Below are 14,706 nucleotides of genomic sequence, written 5' to 3'. Positions count from 1 at the left end.
AGCAATGCAGTGGTCAATACGCCCACGACGCGGCTATATCTCCCACGTGTCGAGGCACGACTTAGAGGCATAACCGCATTGTGGTTTTGTCGCAAGAAGGGTCATCTTCACACAATCCCATGTAATGAACAAGAATGGGATAAAGAGTTGGCTTACAATCGCCACTTCACACAATACATAAATAATCATACATCATTCAAGATACACACATAGGTCCGACTATGGAACCAAAAGAAAAGAAGACAACCCAACTGCTAGATCCCTGATCGTCCCAACTGGGCTCCACTACTGATCAACATGAAAAGAAACAACACAACGAACAAGATCTTCATCGAGCTCCCACTTGAGCCCAGTTGCGTCACCTCCACTGGTCTCATCGGCACCTGCAACTGTTTTGGAAGTATCTGTGAGTCACGAGGACTCAGCAATCTCACACCCGCGAGATCAAGACTATTTAAGCTTAAAGGAAAGGATGGGGTAATGAGGTGGAGCTGCAGCAAGCACTAGCATATATGGTGGCTAACATACGCAAATGAGAGCGAGAAGAGAAGCAACGGAACGGTCGTGAAACTAGCAATGATCAAGAAGTGATCCTGAACTCCTACTTACGTCAAACATAACCCAGAAACCGTGTTCACTTCCCGGACTCCGCCGAGAAGAGACCATCACGGCTACACACGCGGTTGATGCGTTTTAATTAAGTTCAAGTGTCAAGTTCTCTACAACCGGATATTAACAAATTCCCATCTGCCTCATAACCACGGGCACGGCTTTTGAAAGATAATACCCTGCAGGGGTGTCCCAACTTAGCCCATCATAAGCTCTCACGGTCAACGAAGGATAAACCTTCTCCCGGAAAGACCCGATCAGTCTCGGAATCCTGGTTACAAGACATTTCGACAATGGTAAAACAAGACCAGCAAAGCCGCCCGAATGTGCCAACAAATCCCGATAGGAGCTGCACATATCTCGTTCTCAGGGCACACCGGATGAACACTACGTACAACTAAAACCAGACCTCGAGTTTCCCCGAGGTGGCGCTGCAAGTGGCTCTAGTTTGGACCAGCACTCAGAGGAACACTGGCCTGGGGGTTTAAAATAAAGATGACCCTTGAGTCTGCAGAACCCAAGGGAAAAAGGCTTAGGTAGGCAAATGGTAAAACCAAGGTTGGGCCTTGCTGGAGGAGTTTTATTCAAAGCGAACTGTCAAGGGGGTCCCATAAATCACCCAACCGCGTAAGGAACGCAAAATCAAGGAACATAACACCGGTATGACGGAAACTAGGGGCGGCAAGAGTGGAACAAAACACCAGGCATAAGGCCGAGCCTTCCACCCTTTACCAAATATATAGATGCATTAATAATATAAGAGATATTGTGATATCCCAACATAAACATAATCCAACATGGAGCAATCTTCATCTTCACCTGCAACTAACAACGCTATAAGAGGGGCTGAGCAAAAGCGGTAACATAGCCAAACAATGGTTTGCTAGGAAGGTGACAAAGGTTAGAGGTTCATGGCAATATGGGAGGCATGAAATAGCAAGTGGTAGGTAGCGCAGCATGGCAATAGAACGAGCAACTAGCAAAGCAAAGATAGAAGTGATTTCGAGGGTATGGTCATCTTGCCTGAGATCCCGCAAGGAAGAAGAGCGAGTCCATGAAGAAGACAAACGGATGTAGTCGAACGAGTCCTCACAACTTCGGAACGAAACCGAAGCTAACGGGAGAAGCAACCCGGAAAGAAACAAACAACATAGTAAACAACCACCACATACACATGGCATGATGCACAATCAAGTATGATGCATGTCCGGTTTAATGAGCATGGCATGGCAAAGTGCAACAAACAACACTACAAATTAAGTGGAGCTCAATATGCAACGAGTTGCATATTGACGAAACACCACATCTAATTATTTAGTTCGCTCTTGTTTAAGTAACCAACAATATTAAATGTTGTTAACCATGGCAAGGGGTAAAGCATAATTAAACAACCTATGAAGGCAAGTTTAAATGAGGCCGGAAATAACAAACGACAATGCCGGAAAATCCTCATGTCATTTAGCAATTTTTAATGCAAACATCAATTTTAAACATTTAAATGTTGTTAACATGATGCGAATGACATATGCAAGGTATATACAATTTTATGAAAATGTTGATATGAGCATGTTATGAAGCATTTGTTACCGTGGTGGAACGAAAAAGGGTGCCACGGCAACGAATCCGAAAATGGTGCCACGGCAACATATCGGTTCCGGTAGTTCACGGAGATACCGGCGCAAGGAGAATTGTGCGGATGTGTGAAACACGCAAGAGAATGGTGGGGGTGACCCCGGTTATCGGGTTCCCACGGGTCAACGCATGGCAAAAAGAGGAGGAACGTGCATGAAGCAAACGGGCACGGTGCAAACGCAAGCAACTCAAACAACACAATCATTCGTTCACGGGCGTCGTCTCGGCGGTTATACCTTCGAAGCGTGCATTTTCGGAGTGGCTCGGGTTCGACGGTAGTGGGAGTAGTGGCACACATTCGTTTTCGGAGAGGTACTTGACGGGTCCGAGTAACTTAGGGTCGACGGTAGTCGTTCACGTTCATAGTCGCACAAGTTTCCGTAGATGTTCGGGGTCACGGCGACGAACTCGGCCTTTCGGTGCGGTGTAGAGGAAGTAGACGTTCTCGAAACGATCGTAGTGGAAGTAGTGGTACATGGCGACGGTAGTGGTACACGGCCGTCGTGGTACTTGGCGAGTCCGCGTAGTCGTAGACGTTCCAAGGTACTTGACGCATCAGCAGGTGTAGTCATACATGTTCGGAGAGGATCTTAGCGCATCCAAAACGAAGCAACACCAAAAGGGCCTCCGGTCTTGGTGGTCAACGAAGGGAGGCGGGCGACGAAACAGCAGGAACGAGCCGGCAGTCGGACAACGGAGGCGCTGGCAGAGGAGGATCGAGGCGCGGTGGAGTTTCTGGTGGTCGCAGCGCGCGACGAGGAGACGCGGGAGGCAGCGGGTACGGCGACGCCTCGCTGGACTTGGCGCGGCCGCGGACGAGGGCTGGAGGCGAACGGCGGGTTGGTGGCGACGAGGAGAAGCAGGAGAAGAGGCGGCAGTGAGGAAGTTCGCGAGGGCCATGGCGAGGAGAGGTGGACTTAACGCGAGCTCTCGGCGACGGGGCGTGGTGTAGGGGAGGCAGACGAGGTCCCGGACGGCAGCCGGGGGTGGATCCGGGCGGCGGCTGCGCGACGAGCTTGAAGATGACGACGGCTGCGGCGCGGGGCGATGCTCGAGGGTGGCCGGAGCCAGGCGGCATCGCCATGGGAGCAGCTCGGTCAAGCACGAGCTCGAGACGGGAGGAGGCGCACGAGGCGCGGGCGAAGACGAAGGAAGAAGATAGAGGGCGGCCGACGACGGACTTCGCGCTGGTTGCCGGCGGCAGGAGGCGGAGCGCTGGCGTGATGCGTGTGTGTGTGTGGCGGCGCTGTGGGAGGACGAGAGGGAGAGGGTGAGTGCCGATCGGGAGGGCTAGGGTTAAGGAGCAGGGGCTGGTTGGCCTCGGTGCAAATGGGCCTTGGGCCAAATGGAGCGGCTGGCTGCTGGACTCCCTTCTCTCTCACACTCTAAAGAAAATAAAACAAAACAGCGATAAGAAAAGAAAAGAAAGAGAGGTTAGGGGAAGAAGTTGGGCACGCGAATAATTTTCCCGGGCTCACCAAAATGTGCTTGTTCCGAGAAAATAGAAAAGGCCATGATTGAAAGATTTAAATTCAAACTCATTTGATTTAAATTCAAATGATTTGAATAGGAAGTGAGGGTTGGGAAGGTCCAAAAATGTTTGGATTTTTGGTGGAGCTCCAGAATATGATGAAAGAATATATGGCAAGGTTGGAGACCAAGAATTAAGATAACAAAGGCATTGGGATAATTTGCAAGTGTGTTATGGTGATTTCCAAATTAAAGAAATATGTAATATAGCTCCCTAATATTGGGAGGATATGTTATAAAGAGAAATCACCATGTGAATTCCCTCGATTTAAATGGATCGAAGATCCATGCAATTTATTTAGTTGAGTTTTTATGCAAGATTAAAGACATGAAGGCATGATGACCTGATGCAATGCAAAAATAAAAGAGCAAGCACCAGAAGAAACACACGGCGATCACGAAAATATGGAAGTCTTCTAAAGCGTCGGTCTCGGGGCGTTACAGCGCGAGAAACAAGGAGACCGCGGCGTGGTTATCTCCCCACGGAACGCCTCGATTTTCAGGATGGCAGTAAAGATAAGATCCGTTGCGGATCTGGTGGAGTAAAAAACGGGCTTAATGGAAGATGACGTCACGGCGGATTACCCGGAGTCCAGAGGATGACGTCACGCCGGATTATGGCCTTCACACAAATGGTAAGCCGGAGATTTTTCCTGTCGAAGGAATTGAAGATTGACATGAGCCGGCTCAAATCAATCTGGGGCCTAATGTTGAGGATATAGACCTTAGAGTCACCCGCCAGAAGGGGCCGGGTTACTCATAATGGTCATCACCAGAAGCCCGGCGCCAAGCTTGAAGACGGTGGGCCAAAGATGGGCTTAAGACCCGGATATGGCTTAAGGCCCGTAGTTACAGTCGTTATTATGGTAGAACTTGTAGTGTAAGGCAAGGATAGTTGAGAGTCCGAGCCGGACACTCTTATGAGCCGGCCGGGACTCTGAGAGCTGCTGGGCGTCAGCCTCCCTATATAAAGGGACGACCCGGCAGCGGTTTAGGGACAAGTAAGATATCATCGAGAGCCAGGCATAGCAGTTAAGCTCCCTGGTCATCGAAACCCTAATCAATACCACCTCAAACTGGACGTAGGCTTTTACCTTCACCGTAAGGGGCCGAACCAGTATAAACCCTCGTGTTCCTTGTCCCACTTAACCCCTTCAAGCTTCCTAGTTGCGATGGCTCCACGACTAAGTCCTAGCTCGAGGACATCTGTCGTGACAATTCCACGACAGACAGTTTGTTGTTATATCTTGTTTGAAGTGTATGTGTTGCATCGTTGCTCCGTTTTGAGCATGCTCTATATCAAACTTGTTTAGAATTGCATGTAGATTCATGTTACCTTGTTGGATCCATGTTTTGAATGTGTTTGCTTGATGTTTGAATGCATTTTGCATCAATGTCATGCTTAACTTGTTTTGCTCATATCTTCTAGGCCGTAGCTCCGAATCTAATGAACTTTATATGTAACTTGACTAGAATTTCGTGTAGATCATCTTGGTGCATCTTAACTTGCTGTTTAACAACTTGAACATAAGGTTTATTCAGATCTGGACCAATTTCGAAATTTGCATATGAGGACTTACCGGATTTGTTATATGTTGTTTCCGGCCTCATTTAAACTTGCTTTGATGTGTTGCTCTTGTATGACTCATCTCTTGTCATGAGTAGCTTTATGTAGCCTTTTCATGCATCATACTTGGTTGAGCATCATGCCTTGTTCATGTGTGGTGTGTTTACCATGTTGTGTGCTTCTTCTCGATAGTTCCCGTGTCGTTGCGATCGTGAGGATTCGTTCGTCTTCGTGGCTTCATCTTCTTCATGGACTCGTTCTTCTTCCTAGTGGGATTCCAGGCAAGATGACCGTCACCTTGGATCTCATTACTATCATTGCTATGCTAGTTGCTTCGTTCTATCACTATGTTGCGCTACCTATCACTTGCTCTTCAAACCTCCCAAATTGCCATGAACCTCTAACCTTTGTCACCCTTCCTAGCAAACCGTTGTTTGGCTATGTTACCGCTTTTGCTCAGCCCCTCTTATAGCGTTGCTAGTTGCAGGTGAAGATGAAGATTGCTCCATGTTGGATTATGTTTATGTTGGGATATCACAATATCTCTTATATTATTAATGCATCTATATACTTGGTAAAGGGTGGAAGGCTCGGCCTTATGCCTGGTATTTTGTTCCACTCTTGCCGCCTTAGTTTCCATCATACCGGTGTTATGTTCCTTGATTTTGCGTCCCTTACGCGGTTGGGTGATTTATGGGACCCCCTTGACAGTTCGCTTTAAATAAAACTCTTCCAGCAAGGCCCAACCTTGGTTTTACATTTGCCTCACCTAGCCTTTTTCCCTTGGGAGTCGCGCATCCCGAGGGTCATCTTTATTTTAACCCCCCCCCCCCCCCCGGGCCAGTGCTTCTCTAAGTGTTGGTCCGAATCGAGCAGCCTGCGGGGCCACCTCGGGGAAACTTGAGGGCTGGTTTTACTCGTAGCTTGACTTATCCGGTGTTGCCCTGAGAATAAGATATGTGCAGCTCCTATCGGGTTGTCGGCGCACCGGGCGGCTTTGCTGGTCTTGTTTTACCATTGTCGAAATGTCTTGTAACCGGGATTCCGAGACTGATCGGGTCTTCCCGGGAGAAGGATTATCCTTCGTTGACCGTGAGAGCTTATAATGGGCTAAGTTGGGACACCCCTGCAGGGTATTATCTTTCGAAAGCCGTGCCCGCGGTTATGTGGCAGATGGGAATTTGTTAATGTCCGGTTGTAGAGAACTTGACACTTGACTTAATTAAAAACGCATCAACCGCGTGTGTAGCCGTGATGGTCTCTTCTCGGCGGAGTCCGGGAAGTGAACACGGTTTTTGGGTTATGTTTGACGTAAGTAGGAGTTTAGGATCACTTCTTGATCATTGCTAGTTTCACGACCGTTCCGTTGCTTCTCTTCTCGCTCTTATTTGCGTAAGTTAGCCACCATACTTGCTTAGTCGCTGCTGCAACCTCACCACCTTATCCATTCCTTTCCCATTAAGCTTTGCTAGTCTTGATACCCATGGTAATGGGATTGCTGAGTCCTCGTGGCTCACAGATTACTACAACACTAGTTGCAGGTACAGGTTTTGCGATGATCATGACGCGAGAGCGATGTTACTTGTTTTGGAGTTCTTCTTCTGCTTCTTCTTCGATCAGGGGATAGGTTCCAGGTCGGCAGCCTGGGCTAGCAGGGTAGATGTCGTTTGAGCTCCTGTTTGTGTTTCATCCGTAGTCAGATGTTGATCTTATGTATGATGTATTGATGTATTCTTGCGGCATGTGTATGCCTTGTATGTATCCCCATCTATTATGTAATGTTAATGTAATGATATCGACCTTGCAAAAGTTTGTCAATATGCGGTTCTATCTTTGGTGGGACCTTCGAGTCTCTTTAGGATAGTATCGCATATTGGGCGTGACAGCATGGTTTTGTGCTAAGCGTGTTTTCACTAACTAGACTTTGCTCTGTTTTAGGTAATATTTTTGCTCGTAAGTTTTCAACGGTTTATTGTATCGTCGCCCCTGTACTTGCATGGTTTATATCATTGAACTGAATGATAATTTTTTCAAAAAGAAAATGTTTTTTTTGAACTAAACATTTTTTTACAACGATGTTCTGGACTTCTCTTTTTTACGACTTATACTTTTCCCATTTGAATTGCATGCGGTTTCTTTTTTGCTTGAACTTTTACAAGTTGAATTTCTGTCATTTCTTTTATTCCGAACGGACCATCATTTTTAACTTGTACTGATCAATATATTTAATTCAACCATTTTTTCTTTGTAGAACGGACCACCGTTTTTGTTTGTACGGATCAGTTGTAGAACTTGAACGTCAACGTCACAAAATTACACTTTGGACGGATCACCTTCTCCCATCCGGACTGACCACAAAAGTTGCATCAGGAAACTCACAAAAACAAGGACATATCACCTTCTTCCATCCGGACTGACCACAAAAGTTGCATCAGGAAACTCACAAAAACAAGGACGATTACAACGAGATCGACGAGAATGTATGAACCATACCATTTTTAGCTCAATAACTTATTAAACAAGATGTTTTTGAAGTTTCCCACATGAACACAATAATAATTATCAGAAAAATAAAGTGCTTCCGCACATGGGTACAAAAAAACTTCCAGCACACTTGGTCCTGCTCCTTGTCTTCGGTATCAGTTCAACAGGTAGCGTGTTTTAGTGCTTCCACAGGAGGATTGCATTAACCAAGAAATCACTTTTTTCACAAAACTAAACTCTTGAACTTGCTACACGGCAGTCTTTGAACCTCCTACAGGAACAGAATATATATCATACAACATATATATATTGCAAACTTGGAGCTTGTACTCAATAAGAATCTCTTGTTTCTTGGGCACATATCAACAGAAAACGCTCAATAGAATTGCTTGCTGTACTATATTTTATAGAACAAATTGTACTGAACTTAACTAAAATTAGAAATTGTACTGAACTAAAATAAGAAACTTAAACTGAGTGTGTCACTAAAATAAGAAGTAGAACATGTAGGTCTGAGAAGGCATGGATGTGAACTTTATTTGTGCAATGAAACCAAACACTCAGAGTCTCGCTTTTTTATTCTCACATTTAGAAATTGATTTGCAAATGACAGCATGTGGACTCAGCTCATGAACATATCATCCTTGCTGCTGGTTTATCAATAACACTTTTTTCTGGATGAAACCATGCAATCCCATCATCAATTGTAAAAAGAAAACTCCTTTCTTTTTCATTTTCCCATGCAATAACACAAGGAAAAAACTCAACAAACCACAATGGTAAGACCAAAGCTACATGACAATACCTTTTCTTGAGCTAGCTACTACATGTACTGACTCCACCACTGTAGCGTCCCTGTATCCTCCTTGCGCGGGCAACCACTAGGGATCAAGCGCTGCTGCCACTCGACACATTGAACCACCTGTAGGAATCAAAGTGAACGGAAGGGATTCGAACACATCAATGGACACATGTACTACACAGCAATGTGAATCTGTACTGTCCATGACAACAAACTAACAAAAATACAATTTATGAAGGAAAACAGTTCTTTGAAATTGGGTTGAGCTTAAATTGTTAGATTTTTTGAACTCCTGCAACAGTTATACTTGGACCTGCACGACACATTTTTGAAAGCATCTGATGTTCAGAATATGCTATATGAAAAGAGGAAGGGGTTACACACTAAGAGACATAGGCGAAAGAGAGAAAATCATGATCTATTTAGCTAGGATATTTATGATACTAGGCAGTGACATACATGTCAAACCATTCCCACCAAGAAGTAGTAGCAGGGTTCTTCATCAGTGAGGAGATGCAAAAGAAATGCAACTATACATTGAAAATTCCAATAAAAGCATTGAAAAAACCCTACTGTTGGCCGTTTGCAATGCAACTTAGAGGATTGAAGTACACAAGCATCATGGGAGAACTGAATCAAATAAAGTACCTTTCTTCCTGCACCTATCTACTTTGCATTATATGTTGCACGAACCCCACATTGAACAGCTCGTTACCATTGCTAGTTTGAACTGAAGTAAATTTAGTACTCCCTCCTTCCCAAATTGTTAGGCGTATTAGATTTTGCACGCAATCCCAATACGTAAGGCACATGCAAACAACTCCTTCTCTCGAGCAGTTAAAATATCCTGACGATCGCTAAATTCCTGGAAATTAGGGAGTACTAGTAGGTAACGAAGGGATCGTGCAGTTAAAAGACGTGGTCAAAGAGATCGTGCATGCCTCCCTTTCCTTTTTTTGAGGTCGTGCATGCCTCCGTCTCTCGTACCTGTACGATAGCTCAAGTAACAAACGATGTGCGCTAATTTTCGTGCTGAAATCTAAAGCGCCTAACAATATGGGAGGAGGGAGTAACATTTTGAACTGAAGTAAATTTATTAATTGAACTGAACTAAAAATTTAGTAATCAAACTGCTAGTTTTTTTTCCTGTGTGCACTGAAGAACTACTGCAGGTCATACATAAAATATACTAGAGAAAACCGGACATGTGTGGCGGCGCCGGTGCAGCACGGTGTCCTCGCTGAAGAAGCATCATGAATTGCTAGAGAAAACTGTATGTGATTTTTTTATGAACTGAAAAAAGAGCTCTTGTTTGTTAGAGAATTGAAGAAATAAATATTGGGGCCCGCTGTAACGCATATATCCACAAATTCAGACACCAAAACTAAAGAAAATAACAGAAAAAAAATAAGATAATGTTAAATTTGACACGTCTCAGTTTTTAGCATCACTTCTAAACTTTTTTTCACTCCTATCTAATCTTCAACAAATTCTCTAGTGGGCAGCCCCAGTGCATGTAGCTCCCGCTTGCGCAGGGTCTGGGGAAGGGTCCGACCATTTTGGGTCTATTGTACGCAGCCTTTCCCTAAATTTCTGCAAGAGGCTGTTTCCAGGACTTGAACCCGTGACCTCATGGTCACAAGGTAGCAGCTTTACCACTGCGCCAAGGCTCCTCTTAGTGGACCTATCATTATTGTAAAAAATAATCAACATGAATGATCTCCACCCGTCACCAATTTACTCAAACTATCCACACTCATATGAGCTTTCCATTCAAGATTTCCCGTCCTATCTTCTTCTAAACAAATTGAGAACTCTAACCACATTTTTTTTGGAAGCTATACTGAAATGCTAGCACATGTACTACTTTACAGCAACTATCTTTTGAACAAAACATAATTAAAAGTTGCAAGCATTTGAATAGGAGGAAGTCCAACTCAGCTGCAAGCATAAGGTCAACCAGAGCATCAGAATAAGTACACTCAGCTTCAAACAAATTTGAGAGATTGAGGGACTACAGGGGTTGTTATCTCCAAAGAACATTTGGTGAATAGAGAAATGGATTTATGAGATTGACATTGTCCTGTTTAGACTATCTACCCAAACAGGGATAGGAGTTTGACTACGCCGGACATTTTTCTGCGCTACATAGTGTGTAGACATGCTGCCAAGGTCTCACACATGGTTTGCTAGAACAAGTTGAAATAAATATCTTTTTCATTTTGAACTTTGAAAGAAGCTACAACTTTGGCAAATGTATGCAGAGTTTTAAATTTCCGACCACATACCTTCTGTTCTTGTTTGTTGTCGGGCACGCCGCTCCTACTCCTGTGGACTGACTGCGCCGACGAAGTCGAGCTGAAGGAGCGGGGATCACGAGCGGCGGCTGGGTGCGCCGGGATTTTGCCGCTGTAGGGGGATCCCAGCTACTACCAAGTCATTCCCAAGGAGCTTGTAGAGGCGGGGCAGTTGGTCGCAGGCCAGTCGGTGTAAGTTTGAACTATCAGGTGTGCCGGGATTTGGCCGCTGTAGAGAAACAAGAAGTCAGAACAAACAGTAGCTATATAATGACGTGCTTCCTGGGCAGTCCAAAAGCAGCAGCCGCACAAGTTCAGTAGCCGCTCAACACGCGCACCTACTCGATGGGAATTTACACAGACTGTTTGGAATTTATACAAACTTTTAAAACATGAACTCTGTGGTCCAAAACTTAGTGTTTGAACTAAAATGCATGTTTTAACTAAGTTGCACGATAGCTCAAATTTGAAATCAAATCATTCAGAAATTGCACCAAATATATCACATTTTTGCAAAGATGAAATGTATCTAGTGTTGCTAGCAAGTTGATTAATAGAACGACTCTATGTATCTCTCTTATTTCTGTCCATGATGGTATGGTAAGTGATAACAATATACAATGTACAATACACACATGTACTACACAAGACTCTACGTCTGTACTGCCAAGAACAATAAATTAACCAAAAGAAAACTAATTTATGAAGGAAACAATTCTTGAACTTTGGTTAGAGCTTTGTTCGTTGAGATTTTTGAACTCTTGCAGTAGTTATACCTAAACTTGCGCTACACACTTCTTATTCAGTTGAGAGCGTCTGATATTTTTGCAACACCAATAACATTCTAACGCTTTTAGCAAGTTGTAACAGAGTCAAAAGTCGTGTATGAGAACTTGTTCCGACAATCTGAATCTATAAATAGTAAAGTGTATACACTTCTTTTAACCAAGAAAGTAATAACTAGTTTCTGCTAATCTGGAGACAGTAAGGTTCAGTTTTTAAAGTAAGCTGCTACAGCCAGTAGGGACTCAGTACACTCAGTAACAATTTTATCTGGAAGGCAAAATGACACCAAGATTCTACAAAAAATAAATCATACAAAATAACCCAAATAATCAAGAACTTCCTGTATGTTAGTTTTTGAACTCCCTTGAATAAAACTGTTCGCTTTTTTGTCTTGCCTACGCCACTTACATACAAACAGAAATAAATTTGTAGACCAAAGGACTCAGCAAATTGAACCATTAATTTTCCAACCAGAGAACTGCAAGAGTTAGCAAAGTGAACTATTTCCTCACTGATTTTCCAACCAAAAATCACATATTTTTAAATGAAACCAAACTTTTTCAATGAACTTCTATAGGTTTATCTATTCGAACTTACCAACTTTCCAAACAAGTACTTAGCTCGCTTATCTTCTTTCCTTCATGATGGAATTAGAAGTGCACAACATAGAAGCATTAACACATGGATCAACTAGGGCAAACAACAGAACACAAAACTAAACAGAAATTAAACCAAACAATAGGGCACAGTTTTACTCTCTAGTATACTAACCACTTCAGAATATTCAGTACAGTGGTAATAGTAATTTGCTCATCCATTTGGTAATTTCTTAAGGTTATGAAATTAGATTTTTAGAGGTTTCATGAGAATAAAATATGTTCATTCCGTACATGTGAATGAATTGTCCCTGCTTTGGTCTGCTTATTGCTAACCATCAGAAAACATTCTAGAGGGACTACAAAATGATTAAAGAGTACTATATAAATTTCTTTATCTGGCAAATTATGAAATAGATCTTAAACCTTTTTAGAAGATGCTATTTGTGTGCAACTTTTCTGTGAGTCCATTTGATCCAGATAAAATCACATCAGATTGGGGGAAAAGTTAGATCATGCTGTCATATGCACAACTGAGCTAAGTTGATATATGCATCTGTAATGTAATTATTTAGCTTGCCATTTCATCAAACAGGTGCTAGGCACCTTGACTTCTCAACTTTCATGATCTTTCGAGATGAACAAGTGCAATTTTTTATGGAACCAAACTTCTGAACATTTTCCAAGACACTCTTTGAACGTGTGGCGGATGTGAAGGAGCATGGCAGGAGGAGCTCGGACGGATAAGCGAGGAATAGTTGGACTGATGTGAGCCCCATACCTGGATGAGGACCGGAGGAAGTAGTCTGTGTGGGCGGCGGGGGCTGTCTGTAGAACTGAGCTTTTTTCGTGCAGTTCATCCAACGTCCCTCGTGCTGCAGCACAGAGAGAAACAAATTAGTGAGAGAAAAGAGATGTATGTACTGTTGCTGTTCTTTTTGTTGAACCGTAACTGAATGTCGTAATGAAGAGAAACCGGAGAAGAGGTTGCATGTCAGCGGTGCTGGATGCAGAGGACCAGGGGCGGTGGCGCGTTTGGCCGGGGGGCCAGGGGCAGCGGCGCGCTTGGCCGGAGTAGGAAGGAGGACCGGGGGCGCCGGCGAGCTTGGCACAACACACACGTAATGTTAGCAACAACCTTCTTCCACACATTTCTGATTACAGATCTGTTTGCCGCGTATCACACACATCTTGTTATATTGAACCGTATTTTTTTTGTCTCAACACAAACAGTTCATCCGAGTGAACCGCATGCCATATATCACACACACCTTGATCTGCCTGACCGTTTCTTTTGTGTTGCCTAATCACAAACAGTTCATCCGAGTGAACCGTATGCTGTATATCGCACACACCTTCATCTGGCTACCCGTTTCTTTTGTTCCTCCTCATCGCAAACAGTTAATTGAACTGAACCGTATGCCCTGCATCGCACACGCAACTAAAATATGAACCGTGTTTGATGCATCCTCCATCACAAACATTTTGCACCTTTTTTGACGGTTTTCCACTGTTTGCGATTATTGCATCACACACAGTTTCGTCAAAGTGTCTCTGATCGTAGTGTCGTGTTAGCAGCATCTTGCAATAGTGGAAGGGTGTGTGCTTACATGACAATATATGTGCTTCACTCTATTTTTATGCTTGTTCGGGGTCCCAGCTGCTACCTCTTGAGCATGCGTTGGTTTTCCCTTGAAGAGGAAAGGGTGATGCAGCAAAGTAGCGTAAGTATTTCCCTTAGTTTTTGAGAACCAAGGTATCAATCCAGTAGGAGGCCACACGCAAGTCCCTCGTACCTACACAAACAAATAAGAACCTTGCAACCAACGCGATAAAGGGATTGTCAATCCCTTCACGGCCACTTGCAAAAGTGAGATCTGATAGAGATGATAAGATAATATTTTTGGTATTTTTATGATAAAGATTGAAAGCAAAGATTGCAAAATAAACGGCGACAGAAATAGCTAATTGACGGGAGATTAATATGATGGAAAATAGACCCGGTGGCCATAGGTTTCACTAGTGGCTTCTCTCAAGATAGCATAAATATTACGGTGGATGAACAAATTACTATCGAGCAATTGATAGAATAGTGCATAGTTATGAGAATATCTAGGCATGATCATGTATATAGGCATCACGTCCGTGACAAGTAGACCGACTCCTGCCTGCATCTACTACTATTACTCCACACATCGACCACTATCCAGCATGCATCTAGAGTATTAAGTTCATAAGAACAGAGTAACGCATTAGGCAAGATGACATGATGTAGAGGGATAAACTCAAGCAATATGATATAAACCCCATCTTTTTATCCTCGATGGCAACAATACAATATGTGTCGTTTCCCCTTCTGTCACTGGGATCGAGCACCGCATGATTAAACCCAAAGCTAAGCAC

General features: G+C 43.8%; 1 long non-coding RNA gene across 1 annotated transcript; it reads right to left on the bottom strand.

The window, feature by feature from the left end:
- Window positions 1–7,817: 7,817 nt before the first annotated feature.
- On the bottom strand, window positions 7,818–13,471 carry LOC109743606 (uncharacterized). The gene is made up of 5 exons (XR_002228119.4): window positions 13,257–13,471; window positions 13,085–13,178; window positions 10,913–11,150; window positions 8,628–8,744; window positions 7,818–8,093 (listed from the first exon to the last, which is right to left on the bottom strand). It is a non-coding gene; the product is annotated as an uncharacterized lncRNA (long non-coding RNA).
- Between the last annotated feature and the right edge of the window lie 1,235 nt (window positions 13,472–14,706).

Source organism: Aegilops tauschii, chromosome 4 (assembly GCF_002575655.3).
Source record: "Aegilops tauschii subsp. strangulata cultivar AL8/78 chromosome 4, Aet v6.0, whole genome shotgun sequence".
Taxonomy (NCBI): domain Eukaryota; kingdom Viridiplantae; phylum Streptophyta; class Magnoliopsida; order Poales; family Poaceae; genus Aegilops; species Aegilops tauschii.
This window is presented reverse-complemented; position numbering and strand designations above follow the sequence as displayed.